We start from the raw sequence: 17,377 nt of genomic DNA, 5'->3' as shown, positions 1-17,377 counted from the left end.
TGTGTGTGTGTGTGTGTGTGTGTGTTTATATTTTGACACTATAGGTCATGTTTACTATTAGAGAAGGATTAGTTTCACATTTGGGTGGAAATCTGAAATGCAATTGTGTTTCATATTCCATTACATTAAAGGGTCAATACTTCACCCCCAAAATGCAGGGCGATGCATTATGATGTAGGAAATGGTTATGTGCCCCACAGTTCTGTGGCTCCTAACACTTGTCTCCACCCTTAGATTTTCATGTCCTGTTTTTGTCTCACTAAAACACAGTTCTAGTGTGCCTTCTGTCTAGCTTCTCGTCACCCATTGTTCCAGCCTACTTTTCTTATTTCCCCACAACCTCCCTTTGTATCCACATTCACCCACATGAACTGCTCCCTGTACCTCCCATGGGCTATGGACTGGCTTGCCTTTTCATATGCCTGTTTGTTCATTTGCTGAGTAACTATGTGTTGGGGCCTGCTCTGTGCCAGGCACAACATTGCTCTCACTAAAATGAGCTTTCTCTTAATCTCCCTACATATAATCCTGTCCATCATTCAAAGACCAGCTGAAACATTTGTTTTTTGTATTTAATTTTATTATTATTTTCAAAATTTTCAATTATAGTTTACATTCAGTGCTACTCTACATTGGTTTCAAATGTACAGCATAGTGGTTAGATAATAATATACTTTATAGAGTGGTCTCCCTGATATTTCAAGTACCCACATGGCCCCATAAACACTTATGGCAATATTATTGACTATATTTCCAATGCTGTAATTTTTCATCTCCGTGACTAGTTCGTAATTACCAGTTTGTACAGACAATGGAATAATACTAGGCCATAAGAATGAAATCTTGCTTTTGTGATAGTGTGGATGAACTAAGAGGGTATTATGCTAAGTGAAATAAGTCAGACAAAGACAAATACCATGTGATTTCACTTATATGTATAATCTAAAGGACAAAATAAACAAAATAGAAACAAACTCATAGATACTGAAACACTTCTGGAAGCCTTCCTTGATATACCTTGATAGTGCTATACACCTTTTCTTCTGGGATCTCATGACATATTATTACTTTTTTAAAGAGATATTTTTATTGATTTCAGAAAGGAAGGGAAAGGGAGAGAGATATAGAAATATCAATGATGAGAGAGAATCATTGATAGGCTGCCTCCCACACACCCCCTACTGAGGCTGGAGCCTGCAACCCAGGCATGTGCCTTGACCGGGAATTGAACCTTGAATTCTTGGTTCATAGGTTCACACTCAATCACTGAGCCACACCAGCGGGCGACATAATATTATTTTATCTGTATTTTCTACTAATAAGTCACATTCATTTTTGCATTGTCATTGCTCATGTAAGGTTTTTAGAACTTTTATTAGATTATAGCCTCCTTGAGGACACAGGCTATGTTTTAGTCCCCTGCTCCCCTCCTAATCCTTAGCATGGTACTTTATATATTGTCATATGCAATTGTGGAATAAATAACTAAAGTTATATTTTAAACCAGTTTAAATTCAAACTGATTTCTATGTTGATAAATTAGGAAACCAATATATCTAGTACTTTATGACATTTTGTGGTCTTGGTACAGTAGCTTTCTAAATAATTAACATTTATTGATAACTTATCTAATATTTTTGAAAACATTATTTTAAGAAATATTCTATATTATAAAATAACATTTGACAAGAATACCCAATGGAGAAAGGATAGCTTCTTTAGTAAATGATGCTGGGAAAATTGGATATTCACTTGTAAAAAATGCAACTAGACTCCTATCTTATATCACTCATAAAAATAGAAACAAATGGATTAAAGACCAGAAACCATAAAACTCCTAGTAGAAAACATGGGAAAAAACCTTCTTGAGGTTTTGGCAATGATTTTGGATCTGATACCTAAAGCACAAGCAAAAATAAAAATAAAGAAGTGGGACTACATCTAACTAAAAAACCTCTGCAGAGCAGAAGAAATAATCATCAAAACAAAAAGGCAACCTACAATGGGAAAAATTATTTGCAAATCATATATCTGATAAGGGGTTGATGGCTAAAATATATGAAGAACTCATACAACTCTAGCAAAAAAAGCAAATAATCCAATTAAAACTTGGGCAAAGGATTTGAACAGACATTTTCCCACATATGATATATGAATGGCCAACAGTACATGAAGAGGTATTCAACATTATTAATCATTGGGGAGATGCAAATCAAAACCACAATGAGATATCATCTCATGCCTTTTGGGATGGCTATCATAAAAAGAGACAAGTGATAACAAATATTGGTGAGGATGTGGAGAAAAGGGGACCCTGTGCACTGTTGGTGAGATTTTAAATTGATACAGACACCATGAAAAGCAGTATGGCAGTTCTTCAAAAAACAAACAAAAAAAACAACTAGACATAGAACTATCATATGACCCAGCAATTCTACTTTTGGGAATATATCCAAAGAAAACAAAAATACTATGTTGAAGAGATATATTTGCACCCTCATGTTCATTGCAGCATTATTTGCAATAGCCAGGGCATAGAAACAACTTAAGTATTTATTGACAGATGAGTGGATAAAGAAAAAGTAGTTCATACATATTGTCAGGAAAAGGGGAGAATTTTCCTCTTCTTAAGTTTTTATGGCTGAACTAATAATAAAATTGACACAAGATCAAATTAACAGTAGGAATAAATACAATGTGTACACATAGGAGAATCATCAATAATGCTCCAAGAAATGAGAAACGATGAACTAGTCAGCCAGCATTTGATACTTTTCTAGACAAAGAAATAATACATTTGTGAAGAATTGACAGGACAAAGAAAAAGTTAGTGCTCATTAGAAAGGAATCTAAGGTTTGGGTATTCATTAGTGAGGAATCCAAAGCTTGGCCTCCATAGTAAATTAATAAAGAGAAAAAGTTTGTTTATACAAGCTCTTGGGCCATGGACTCTTAGCTCTAGTGAGGAGGTTGACTCCAGGCACCTTCCTGAGGGGAGATTTATTTCCTGCAATGCATTCAAAGAGACAAGGGGGAGGGGTTAATGTACTCTCCTTACACTGGCTATCAAGTAACTTTAATTCGGGTAATGATATGCCATTGTGGGATATTTTGGTGTGGCCTGCTCTGGGCCCTGACAATATAAAATAGAATATTATTGAGCCATAAAAAAGAAGAAAATCCTGCCATTTGTGACAACATGGATGGACATTGAGGGCATTATGCTAAGTGAAATAAATCAGATAATGACAAATACTGTGTGATTTCACTTATATGTGAATCTAAATAAAAAAGAAGAAAGAAAAGAAAAATTATTAAAAAAAAAAAATAGATCACATTCGTGGTTACCAGAGGTGGGAGGAAGGGAAATTGGAGGAAGGTGATCAAAAGTACAAACTTCCAGTTATAAGATAAATAAGTACTGGAATGTAATGTACAACATGATGACTGTAGTTAGCACTGCTGTGTGGTGTATTTGAAAGTTATTAAGAGAATAAATCCTAACACTTCTCGTCATAAGGAAAAACATTTCCCCCCCTTTTTTATTTTTCCCCTTTTTTGTATATAAGATAATAGACATTAACAGATATTAACTAAACTTATTGTGGTAATCATTTCACAATATGTGCAAGTCAGTCTATTATACTGTACTAGAGGCCCGGTGCACAAAAATTTGTGCACTCAGGGGGAAGGGGGGGTCCCTCAGCCCGGCCTTTGCCCTCTCGCAGTCTGGGACCCCTCGGGAGATAACAACCTGCTGGCTTAGGCCTGTTCCCGGGTGGCAGAGGGCAGGCCCAATCCCTAGGTGCAGCCCCTGGTCGGGCTCAGAGCAGGGCTGATTGGGGAGTTGGGGCGCTGCCCCTGTCATGCACAGAGCAGGGCGGATCGGGAGGTTGCGATGCCACCCTCAGTCATGCTCAGGGTAGGGCTGATTGGGGGGTTGGGGCACTGCCCCCTGTCACACTCAAGGCAGGGTTGATGGGGAGGTTGTGGCGCCACCCCCTGTCACACACAGAGCAGGACCAATCAGGGGGTTGGGGCGCTGCCCCCTGTCACTCACAGAGTAGGGCCGATAGGGGAGTTGGGGCACCGCCCCCTGTCACACACAGAGCAGGGCCCATCAGGGGGTTGGGGAGCTCCCCCTGTCACGCACAGAGCAGGGCCGATTAGGGGGTTGGGGAGCTCCCCCCTGTCACTCACAGAGTAGGGCCGATAGGGAGGTTGTGGCCCCACCCCCTGTCACAGAGCCGCAGGGCGATCAGGGGGTTTGGGCGCTGCCCCCTGTCACGCTGATCCCGGTGCTGGGAGGCATATTACCCTTTTACTATATAGGATAGAGGCCTGGTGCACAGGTGGGTGCCGGCTGGTTTGCCCTGAAGGGTGTCCTGGATCAGGGTGGGGGTCCCCACTGGGGTGCCTGGCCAGCCTGGGTGAGGGGATGATGGCTGTTTGCAGCTGGTCACACACCCTTCAGGGTGGGGGTCCCCACTGGGGTGCCTGGCCAGTCTGGGTGAGGGGCTGAGGGCTGTTTTCAGGCTGGGGGTGACTGAAGCTCCCAACCGTTCCTTTTTTTCTTTTTTATTCTGGGCCAGCTTTAGCTTTGAGGCTTGGCTCCAGCTCTTAGGCCTCTGCTACTGAAAGTAGGTTTCTGGCCTTTGCTTACAATGTTGCGATCCTGCTGGCTGAAGCCCGGCGGACTAAAACAGATTTCTGGGGTTTGTTTAGCTTCTATATTTGTTACATAGTTGCTTAGAGTTGCAGCTCAGAGGCCTGCAGCGGCAGGTGGGGAACGTTGGAGTCCTCCGTCACTGAAGCAAGCAAGCCTCATGTTAGCTTCAAGCTGCCTGGCTGCCGGCCGCCATCTTGGCTGGCAGTTAATTTGCATATTGCCCTGATTAGCCAATGGGAAGGGTAGCGGTTGTACACCAATTACTATGTTTCTCTTTTATTAGATAGGATACCTTAAACTCTTACAACACTGTTATGTCAATTATTGCTCAATAAAATGGGGCTGGGGGGAGCATGGGTAAGTCAGAAAGCAGTGGAAAAGTAAAGAGCACAGTGTCAGGCAAGAAGAAATTTTCCACAAATATTTGCTGAACAAATGAATGAAAGGAAAAAAGGAAACCTGAAAAGGAACCCTCATTTGTCTTAAGTCATGTTGGAAGAGAGGGACGTTCCTTGCTCCAGCAGGCTCTTCTCTCGCTGCCCATGGCTCTTCCCCTTATCTGCCCACTTATGGTGGTATGTGGAAGATGGGGTTGAAGTTTTAACATGTAAGATCACATTCTAGGAATGCAGTGATGATAGCCTGAGGAGTTGAAGAAGAGGAATTATTGGAAGATGTTTGTTCTGCATTATAAAATCCCAAAGATAGGTTTCACATGACTAGAAAGGGAATTATCATTCACACTTTCCTGCAGGCTCTGGGTAAAAGTTGCTTTTGTGTTTATCACCAATATAGTACAATGTCATCTTTTGAGAGTCATTGTGAACTAGCATTCATGGGTGGCACCAGGGATGAGGCAGCTTCCTAAGGAATGATGGATTCAGCTTGAAAGAATTTGTAGTAGCCTGGCCGGCATGGCTCAGTGGTTGTGCATCGACCTATGAACCAGGAGGTCACGGTTCAATTCCCCAACAGGGCACATGCCCAGGTTGTGGGCTTGATCCCCAGTAGGGGTTTGCAGGAGTGTGAGCATGCAGAAAACATCTGATCAATGATTCTCTCTCATCATTGATGTTTCTATCTCTCCCTCCCTTCTTCTCTGGAATCAATAAAAATATACTTAAAAAATATGGTTTTGAGAAATTTCAAAGTGAAATCAATTCTGTAATCAAATCCTTGTAGAATATTAAGCCAAATAAGGCAGGTAAAAAATTCAGTAAATAAGTTAAATTAAGTAGGTGAAAAACATTAATGATTAGATAGTATTATATAGTAAAAAGGAATTTAATTTTGAATTGTTTTTCTCTTTCTTTTTTAAACATATTTTTATTGATTCATAGAGGAAAGAAGAAGGAGAGCGAGATAGAAACATCAATGATGAGGGATGCCTCTTGCACATCCCCCACTGGGGATCGAGCCTGTAACCTGGGCATGTGCCCTTGACTGGAATTGAACTCAGGACCCTTTTGTCAGCACACTATACTCTATCCACTGAGCCAAACCAGCTAGGGCTGAATTTGAATTGTTTTTAAGAAATGAAATGTTGTAATAAATTGTCGTGTGAGAATAATATAATATGTGCACAGGTGTTCTCTAAGTCTTTACTTGTTAGAGATAAGTATGAAATGATATGGCATGTGAGATTTCCTTTAACATAGGAGGGGAGGGGAAGAATGAGATGACAGATAAAATGATTGACAGAAGCCCTAACCGGTTTGGCTCAGTGGATAGAGCGTCGGTCTGCGGACTGAAGGGTCCCAGGTTCGATTCCGGTCAAGGGCATGTGCCTTGGTTGCGGGCACATCCCCAGTAGAGGGTGTGCAAGAGGCAGCTGATTGATGTTTCTCTCTCATCAATGTTTCTAACTCTCTAACCCTCTCCCTTCCTCTCTGTAAAAAGATCAATAAAATATATTTAAAAAAAATGATTGACAGAAGACATTGATAATTGTGGAAGCGGGGTGATGGTTGCTTGGGGGACTTAATGTACTATTCTCACTCTTTGGGTGTTTAAAATTTTAAATTAAAAAAAAAAGAAAAAATATTCAAACAAGTAAGTTGGCATAGGATAACACTCTACAAACTTTTACTGCATCAGAGTACCTCTCTTTACTTCTCTTTGAATTGTCATAGTTTTGGGCATTATTCTGGGTAGCTGGTGTTTAGTGCGCCTTGTAATAGTAATTGGATTATAGGCTGTACTTAGCATTTTTATTTTGTATGTCATTTTTTTTTTTACATCTTGCAAAGCCTATCCCATAATTTCTCATGATTTTTTTTTACATTGTATACCATATGGTAGGCTCTCAATAAATATTTGTTGAATGAATAACAGGTACTTAATACATACCTGTTGAATTGAAAATGATAACTATATAGCAAATGACACAGAGCAAATTCTTAACACTTGCTCCTGGTAACTATTTCTCCATTAGGGAGTGATAAAAATATTTCCCCCTTATAATCCAAAGCATTTATTACCACACATAATGTTTTGAGAACACACGCATCTCTGGGGATACCTTTGCTAGATACAAGGATTTTTCTCCTTCCTTTCTTTGGGGAAGGACTGATTTAGGCTTCTGTGAAGACAATGTTTAGTGTTATTTCTTGTTCCATTATCTGTTCCTAGGTCTTTTCATTTAGAATCTTTGTAAACACAGGTGTATAAACAGAATTGTTTTCAATGAAAGGGAACTTTGCCCTTAGCAAGCCTCTCAACAGTTGTGTTCTGCACCTGCAGTAATAAAATTTGAAAGAGATAATGTATTGAATTTTAATCACATGTTGCCTTGTTACATATTCACTGTTTAAAAACATTTCCTTTACTGTGGAGTTTTTTGTAAAAAATACAGTGTTGAATGGCCTGAATAGTGATTTTACACTGGGGGATGATTATAGTCTTGTGTAAAAATCGCAGACTCTTAATTTAAAGTGAAAATGTCTGGTAATCAAGCTGGAAGAAAGTTGATCTCAGTAGAAATGCTGTGCGTGCGTGTGTGTGTCTAAATGTATAGATGAAGTTATATTTTTGTGCAAATATAGAGAAAAGGATCATTTAGTCAATAACTATATATATTAAAATTTTTATAGCATCAGTATATTTAACAAAATTGACCAGTGAAGGGGAACGGAATTTGCTACCCCAAATACACTTCTTTGGTATTAGGAGTATCATGAGCTGATTATTTTTTAAGAAGCAGCAGATGCCAGAAAAGCTCTGAACACTTAGTGGAAGCTACCCTTTTGTAAGGGATATTTACATTTATAAGGGAAATCTCTTATTTGTTAAGGGTGTCTCCCTCTCCAAGACAGGAAGAGGAGGAGGGTTAAATCTCTAGAAACTCTCATCAATGGAGAGGCAATGGCCTTAGTCTGAATAACATTCTTATCCTTGCTTACCTTGCTTTGCCTGATAACCTCCCATAACTGACTCCCCTTCCTCACAGCATCTTATTTTATCTGTAGCTGGAGATGCTATTTAAGGTGGTGGCTTGGGTCATTCTAGGGAGTTACTCAGTTTTCCTTGGTCTCTTATATATAGGGGGTGTACAGAATATTGAACTTTTGTTTATTTTTCTCCTACTAATATGTTTTTTATTACATGGGGAGGTCTCGGCCAAGAATCTAGGAGGATAGAGGAAAAATTCTTCTTCTTCAACAACAGCATCAAGGACCGTTAACAGAGTTCCTAGAGCTTTAGTATTTTTTAATTTGATTTTTTAGAAACAGTCTGACATTTAACATGTTAACTGTTTCCATATTTATTTACCTAAATATATTCAATAATTATTTAATAGAGATTACTTCAGTTATTTTTTAAAGCAAATTATGAAAGAAAAAAGTGTTATTCTTTTTTTAAATATATTTTTTATTGATTAAAATATTACATATGTGTCCTTATCCTCACGTTACCCCCTACCCCCATCCCCCGCTCATGCCCTCAACCCCCCCCCCCCGTTGTCTGTGTCCATTGGTTAGGCCTATATGCTTGCATATAAGTCCTTTGGTTGATCTTTCCCCCTTACCCTCCCTCCCCTACCTTCCCTCCAAGGCCCGACAGTCCAATCAATGCCTCTCTGTCTCTGGATCAGTCCTTGTTCTTCAGTTTATGTTGTTCATTATATTCCACAAATGAGTGAGATCATGTGGTATTTATCCTTCTCTGACTGGCTTATTTCACTTAGCATAATGCTCTCCAGTTCCATCCATGCAGTGGCAAATGGTAAGAGTTCCTTTTTCTTCTTCCTCTTCTTAAAGAATACCTTTCAGCATTTCATATAATGCTGGTTTGGTGGTGATGAACTGCTTTAGCTTTTTCTTATCTGTGAAGCTCTTTATCTAACCTTCAATTCTGAATGATAGCTTTGCTGGATAAAGTAATCTTGGTTGTAGGTTCTTGCTATTCATCACTTTGAATATTTCTTGCCACTCTCTTCTGGCCTGCATGGTTTCTGTTGAGAAATCAGCTGACAGTTGTATGGGTACTCCCTTGTAGGTAACTGACTGTCTTTCTCTTGCTGCTTTTAAGATTCTCTCTTTGTCTTTTGCTCTTGGCATTTTAATTATGATGTGTCTTGGTGTGGTCCTCTTTGGATTCCTTTTGTTTGGGGTTCTCTGCGCTTCCTGGACTCGTAAGTCTATTTCTTTCACCAGGTAGGGTAAGTTTTCTGTCATTATTTCTTCAAATAGGTTTTCAATATCTTGCCTTCTCTCTTCTTCTGGCACCCCTATAATTCTGATGTTGGTACGCTTGAAGTTGTCCCAGAGGCTCCTTACACTATCTTCATATTTTTGGATTCTTTTTTCTTTTTTCTTTTTCGGTTGGGTATTTTTTGTTTCTTCGTATTTCAAATCTTTGACTTGATTCTTGGGACCCTCTTGTCTACTGTTGGATTTCTGTATATTATTCTTTATTTCAGTCAGTGTATGCTTAATTTCTAGTTGGTCTTTTTTTTTCATATCCTCCAGGTTCTCACTAAATTTATCTGCAATTTCCATAAAATCCTTGAAAAACCTTATAAACGTGATTTTGAACTCTATATCCAGTCGTTTGTTTTCCTCCATTTCTGTCATTTGTGACCTGTTTCTTTGTCTCCACATTTTTTATGCTTCCCTGTGTTGATAGAGTGGTTTTGTGTGCTAGGTGTCCTGTAGGGCCCAGTTGCTCAGCCTCCCCATTTACCTAAGGTGTACACTCTTGGTGAACCCCCTTGTGGACTTTGTGTACAGTCTTGTTGTAGTTATGCCTTGATTGTTGTAGGATCACTGGGAGGAAATGACCTCCAGGCCAATTGGCAGTGAGAATAAGCTGTGTCTGAAGTGGGAGAACTTCTGTGCTGAAGACACCCTTCTGGGGCAAGACTTGCTTCAGTGGGGCTTTGGTGCTCACTGAGTCTGCCCCCTGAGTTTGTCCCTTATGGATCTGAGGAGTTGTAATCTGGATGGTCCCACTATGACCACTGGGTACAGTGGCTCTTGGATCTAAGGAGGTGCTAATTTAGCCTCTGCCTGAGGTTACCCAGCAGGAGCTACAAAGAGAACAGCAGATTCCCCTTCCTTTTTTGGAGTTTGGAGGTGCCCCGATGAGGCCCAGCTGTGAAGCAATGCAAGCTGCTGTGGGACCTTGGGCCTTCTCTTGGAAGTTGTGGGTCTGTCTGGCCCAGCTGCAATTTTTTTTTTTAATATATTTTATTGATTTTTTACAGAGAGGAAGGGAGAGAGATAGAGAGTTAGAAACATCGATGAGAGAGAATCATCGATCAGCTGTCTCCTGCACATCTCCCACTGGGGATATGCCCGCAACCCAGGTACATGCCCTTGACCGGAATCGAACCTGGGACCTTTCAGTCTGCAGGCCGACGCTCTATCCACTGAGCCAAACCGGTTTCGGCCCAGCTGCAATTTGTTAGGTAATTTTCAGGTTGCAAAGGGCCAGGGCATTCATATGCAAAAGCCTCTACCACAGCCTGGGTGGGGCGGGGTCTCAGGGAATCAAAGGGCGGATCAAGCAGCTATGGGTGATCCTCAGCCCTGCCCTAAGGGCCCCCGCGTCTCAGTGTTTCCGTAATTGCTGCAAGCACCTCTGAGGGAAAGCCACCCTCAAGTTCCGAGTTCTGCCTGCTGCCAGACAGTCCAGTTTCTCCCTGTAGGAGTCCTGGGTCCCCAGAGACTTCCCAGAACCGGAGTTCAGAGCAGTCAGGAGCTTGTGACTCCCTCCCAATTCAAAAAGACAGCCACGTCCTCAGGTGCCAGCCCCTTTCTGTGCGTGCTCGAGCCTCCGTACCTCTGCACTGTACTTCCGCAGCTCCTCTGGGTCTCAGTGTGCTTTTCTCTTTCCTTCTAGTTGTAGAATTTCCACTCAGCCAGCCTTCCTGTAGTTCTGGATGATGTCCGTTTTGTCTTTTCGTTGTATTTTTGAAGTTGTTGTGGGAGGCAGCAATTTCCCATGTTTACCTATGCCGCCATCTTGGTTTCTTATAAAAGTGTTATTCTTATTAGCCATTATTTTTCTCTCTTTATTTTTTAATTTTTTTAAAAATATGTTTTTACTGATTTCAGAGAGGGGAAGGGAGAGGCAGAGAGGGATAGAAACATCAATGATGAGAGAAAATCATTGATTGGCTGCCTCCTGTACTCCCGCTACTGGGGATTGAGCCTGCAACCCTGACTGGAAATTGAACCATGTCCTCCTGGTTCATGGGTTGTTGCTCAACCACTGAGCCACACTGGCTGGGCTCCTGTGTGTGTGTTTATGTTTAATATGACCATTATATTATGTTTTGCTATGTTTTCTGGAAGACTGTGGATATGGAGTTCACTAACAATTTTCTAAAAGGTAGAAAATATATGAAGATTAAAGACTATCTGCTATTCTTCATCTTCATAAAAAAAGTGAATCTAAAAGTCAGAATATATGAATTTAGTTACATATTATATTAGCATTTAGGTTACATTTATGTTATAATTTTTAGAGATTCAGCATAGCATAGTGTGGGATTTTCCAAACTTGCCTATTCATAGAACCTTCTTGGAGGTTCCCTTGCTTAGTAGATTTTTGGGTCCCCCAGGCCTGCCAAATCAGAATCTCCAGGGGAAGGGGCCTGGAGTGTTTATTAAACATAGAATCAGTGGGTCCAAAATGGTTAAGAGCAGGCATTTGGGCCTAGAGTTTCTGAGTTTGCAACTTGATTTCACTTAATAACAGGATATCAATGGGGAAGCTATTAATAGCTCTAAGACTCAGTTTTCTCATATATAGAACGGGGGCAATGGTAATAGCTACTAAGAGGGTGGCTGTATGGATAGAATGAGATGGTAAACTATGTTAACTAGCGTAAGTGATATTAGACATAATTTTTCATTGATGAAATAGGAGCTTTCAAGATACGTGGGTTGGGTAGAAACTGTCCAAGCACCACTACTTTGTGTGGCTCGGGTAGGAAAAGTGGGGGCATTCAACAGCTAAATCTCTTTATATTGACACATATCTGTAGACTCTCTTCAATCCTTTATTTTACTGCATAAAGGAGGGGGATGCTGAGGTCAGCAAATCCTGCCCACAGAATGCTGTTTGTCTCTGAATCCATCTTTAATATGAGGCTCTTGTTGGAGAGCCCAAGGGCTAGTTTACAGAACTATAAATGTTTATACATCTGGCAGAAACATTATGAAACTAACTTTATTTTTACATACTCCGGTAGTGAGTTGCAGGCAAGGATGCTTTTACCACTCACTGGCTTTTAATCATTAGAAGCAATGAAACAAGAAATACTGAGAAAAAAAAAATGTGACCAATTTTGAGGGACCACTGTTAAGAGATAAACTGAGGCATATTGAAAATTTTAACAGTTTATTTGAGCAAAAACATTGATTTGAATTGGGTAGTGCCAAACCAGAAGTGGTTAGCATTTTTACTTTAGCCTATTTGAAGTATGGTGGACAAAGAAGGATCCATGTGAAAACCTGTTCTGCTAGTCTCCTCTGTCCCATTGTCAATTTTGTGTCTACCTGTGACTTGCCTGCTTCCCCTTTGAAATCCCAGATCTCAATTCCTTCCTTGTCCTTTGTCCAAAATGGCATATAAACCTCAACTTCCAATGTGTTTGGGGGTCCCATATCTTGTGGTACCCATGGCATACACATTCATAATAAACTTTATGTAGTTTCTCCTGTTAATCTATCGCTGTTAATTTGATTATTAACCCAGCCAGAAGAACTTACAAGGTGGGAGGAAAAATTATTCGTTTAGCTCCTCCAACAGCGTATAGTTAGTCCATGGTATTTAATTTACTTTGCCATTCATTGTCTTTTAATTGGTATATTTAGGTCATATATATACTTACTGCTCCAGTCAATGAAAGGGAAACTTTATTGAAGTCCCAGGACCATGTGGTTCATGCACGGGGCCTCCCTTTGGGCCAAGGAGGTGGTAGAGGGGCCTTATTTGACCTATAAAGTGGTGTGGGCAGGATTTAGGTCATGGGGTGTAATTTCAATAATTTAAGTAATCTGCATGGGAATGGGTGTAGAATCAGAAACCTTGACCTTAGTAACATCATGTCTTAACCATCTGAATTAATTAGTATAAGAAAATAATGTACAAATGTAGTAATATATGAAGACAATGTTTCCTTGGGATAGAAATGAACTAATTATGGTAAAAATATTTTAGCAGAAACAACACTGCATTCTTTTAAAATGAAATCATGAATCAAGGTAAACTAATATTTCCAAAATTATTGACACTCTATACACAATGTGTGTATTTTTCTTGGCCTTTAATACTTTTTTCCACTAAATCAGATTCATTGCATTTGGCAAGTTTTTCAGAAAGAGCATGAGGTTATTTGTGGGCTGAGTATTTGACAAGTTCACACAATGTACAGTTCAGAGTTCAAAGTTGAAATCACAGTACTGTTTTTCTTGACAAGAATTCTCTCTGGCAAAGAGCCTAGGAAAATTCTGGTAGGTTTCCATGCATCCCACCCAATATTCAACTAATATTATAAAATCAGTCATCAGCTGGGACTAACTAATTGCTCTAGAGTTATTTATCTGAACAAGATGACTCTTTATTAGCCTTGCTGAAACAATAGGGCATATTTAATTGAAAGACTCACAGACTCTTTTGCCTAAAATTTGGTGAGAAAGTAGAAATGTATTTTTGAGAATAGAAAAATCTTAGACAACTATATTAATGGTAAGATATTGTAATAGAAACACCTAACACACACACACACACACACACACACACACACACACACACACACACACATATATATATATATATATATATATATATATATATATATATATCAGTATAAAATCTAAGTAGGAACTTTCTAGAAATGTTTCTGCTTTTAATTTATTTAATGATATGTTATGGTTGTATTCTAACCAGGCCATCATCATTCTTCACTTGTTAATTTATTTTGGTGACTATGGTGCTGAAATTTTATGTAATTTTCAATTATAAACTCTTCTTTATGAAAATCTTATACCACATTCATATATTACAAACTTACACTGAGTGGCCAGATTATTATGACCACCTGACGTTTGTAGGCAAATTAGCTATAATTTCGTGCTGAAGTTGCTAGAGGAACAGACCATTATAAATAGGGAAACAGGTTGTTTACCATGACAGTAGAAGTGATTTTTTTCTGAAGATATGGGTAAACTATGCGATTTAACAGCCTTTGAACGTGGGATACACACACACACACACACACACACACACACACACACACTGAATGGCCAGATTATTATGACCACCTGACTTTGGAGGCAGATTAGCTGTACACTGCATCGTATGGGATATGGAAGCCAAAGGCCTCTTCAAACACGTTTGCTGTCTGCAGTTACCAAGATAAAACGTCTCCAATTCAACACAAGGATTAGACAGTTGATCATTGGAAAAGAGTCATGTGGTCCGATGAATCACGTTTCCAGTTGCATCATGCAGATGGTAGAGTGAGAATTTGACAGAAACAGCATGAGAGCATGCACAACACATGCATGAGTACAACCCTTCAAGCTGGTGGGGACAGTGTTATGGTTTGGGGCATGTTTTCCTGGCATGATTTGGGCCCTTTAATTCATGTGGAACAACGTCTGAATAGCACAACATACCTAAGTATCATTGCTGATCAAGTTCATCCTATCATGTTGATGGCATATCCCAATGGAGATGGCTTCTTCCAACAAGACAATGCGCCATGCCACGGTGCTCATATTGTGCAGGAGTGGTTTCAAGAACATGAGGGAGACTTTACCTTGCTTAGGTGGCCCCCACAATCACCAGATCTCAATCCAGTTGAGCATTTGTGGGACCAAGTTAAAAGAGTCATCAGGCAGCTGGTTCCACAACCATCAAATCTCACAGAACTGGACAGTGCTATTCATCAGGCATGGTGTCAGATTCCTCGCATCACCTTTCAACATCTCGTGGAGTCAATGCCAAGAAGAATCACCTCAGTATTGAAGGCAAAAGGTGTCCCAATGAAGTACTGATGGGGTGGTCATAATAATCTGGCCACTCACGTTCAAATATATCCCACGTTCAAAGGCTGTTAAATCGCGTTGTTTACCCCTATCTTCAGGAAAAAAATCACTTCTATCGTAGTAAACAACCTGTTTCCATATTTATAATGGTCTGGCCTTCTAGCAACTTCAGCGTGAAATTGTAGTTAATTTGCCTACAAATGTCAGGTGGTCATAATAATCTGGCCACTCGATGTATATTGAGCATAAAATTTGATTTTTAAGTGTAGGACCAACCTATGAAATGTTGCATAACTAATGTGATTCCAGTGGACTTCGTCAATGTTTTTTAATATAATTAAATATTATTTTTGAAAGAAGTTGATTTGGGATTAAGAGCTGTAATTTTTAAGGTGTCATTGCAAAACATTAGGTAAAATGGCCATATTTGTAAATCAATAAAGAAAGGAATGTCCGAATCTCACTTATAAATAGATATAGAAAAATCTAAAAGCAAATAAAGATGGAAACTATTTTATGATGATAAAATATTGGGAATCAGCACTTAGTTTCTTTCATTTATGTTATTTCTAAAGAAATGTATATTTTTTGGCATGAAGTTTCCAGTATTCATACAATGTTTGACCTATTTTTTTAAAAATATATTTTATTGATTTTTCACAGAGAGGAAGGGAGAGAGATAGAAAGTTAGAAACATTGATGAGAGAGAAACATCGATCAGCTGCCTCCTGCACATCTCCTACTGGGGATGTGCCCGCAACCCAGGTACATGCCCTTGACCAGAATCAAACCTGGGACCTTTCAGTCTGCAGGCCGACGCTCTATCCACTGAGCCAAACCGGTTTCGGCTGTTTGACCTATTTTTTATGTACTTTCGTTCATGTTAATGGGAATCTGGAGTTGGACGGAGGGGAGTAAGATACCTAACTTCACATCTTTCCCAGATTATTTTCAGCAACATGTATTTTTTTGACATGTAAACACATAGTTTATTTTTTCTTTCATCTTTTTGTTTTCTTTCTTTATTGATTAATGTATTACGTATGTTTCCTTATCCCCCCATTGCCTCCCCCTCCTGCTCATCCTCTCACCCCGCTGGTGTCTGTGTCCATTGGTAATGCTTATATGCATGCATACAAGTCCTTTGGTTGATCTCTCCCCCTATTTCTCAGCTTTGTTACTTATTTTGTATGCCCAGTAGAGCACTAAATGACTGCTCTCAAAGAACAAAAACTTTACTCTCATCAAAGAGGCTTCAAAAAAATGGTATGGCATAGCAGATAATGAGCAATTGTTTTTCTGTGCCTATTGTACTTAATTAATTTTGTTCCAAATCTGTTAATTCCCAAATATCCAAAACTATAGAAAGAAAAGGGGTATGAAAAGCTTTATAAAGATGTGTAATTTCTCCTAAGGTGTTATTTTGTGGAAACAATATGGATGTGTCATGTACCAGAGTGATTAAACCACGCATTTTACTACAGCCATGTATTCCTAAAAAAGGTCTGTGGTAAAAGCTAAATTCTGCTTCTCAGATGGAAGGATAGAAGACAGAAATATTTGTGGGGAAATGAGAATACTTTACCTTAAAAAAGTACTGCTTCAAGTTTGCTTTCCTCAAAACTATAAACAGATTATTTTATTCTTTATACAAATGCACAAGTGGCTTCAATGCTTGCAAGCAAATACTAGTTCACTTATTTCTTATTGATTAAATCACTTGAAAACATTTTAACTTTAATTACTTGTCACAATTTTGTGCTAAATGTTTCATTACTTTTCATTAAAAGTTTATAGATTATTTATTTGCTATAATGTAAAAATTACATAAAAATACAAGTTCACCAGCCCTGGCTCCCACGCACACCTCGCTCCCACACTCACACTCGCATTTCATTCTCTGTCCTCCATACCTTTTCCTACACTTCCTCTTCCCCCTGACATGAGTGGTGCTCTCTCTGGGCCCCAGTGCTGCAGTCATTGCCTGAGCGAAGTGAGAAGGGGCCCCGCTAGTGGGGAAACACCGGAGTCACCATGGGAGTGGAGTCACTGCCCACCACACATTCACCAGAAACCGAGGCCCTGCTCGCCGGGCAGCCAGCCTGCTTTTGCAAAGTGGTACCATCACTCGGAGGAACTGTGCGTCTTCATTGAATTTTGTGTTGAAGGCAGTAAAAATGTTAATGTAAATTTGGAAAAATCC

General features: G+C 39.6%; 1 protein-coding gene and 1 pseudogene across 2 annotated transcripts in view; both read left to right on the top strand.

Annotated features, from left to right (window-relative positions):
• The window catches only part of CFAP299 (cilia and flagella associated protein 299), a 561,069-nt gene that overhangs the window by 56,492 nt on the left and 487,200 nt on the right, over positions 1-17,377 (top strand). The window lies entirely within an intron of this gene.
• Positions 17,117-17,377, top strand: part of LOC308529786 (prostaglandin E synthase 3-like) — a 633-nt pseudogene continuing 372 nt past the window's right edge. Inside the window, exon 1 of the transcript in view lies at positions 17,117-17,377. This exon is cut by the window's right edge and continues 372 nt beyond it. The product of the transcript in view is annotated as a prostaglandin E synthase 3-like (transcript).

Source organism: Myotis nattereri, assembly GCF_964212035.1.
Source record: "Myotis nattereri genome assembly, chromosome: 1".
Taxonomy (NCBI): Eukaryota; Metazoa; Chordata; class Mammalia; order Chiroptera; family Vespertilionidae; genus Myotis; species Myotis nattereri.
This window is presented reverse-complemented; position numbering and strand designations above follow the sequence as displayed.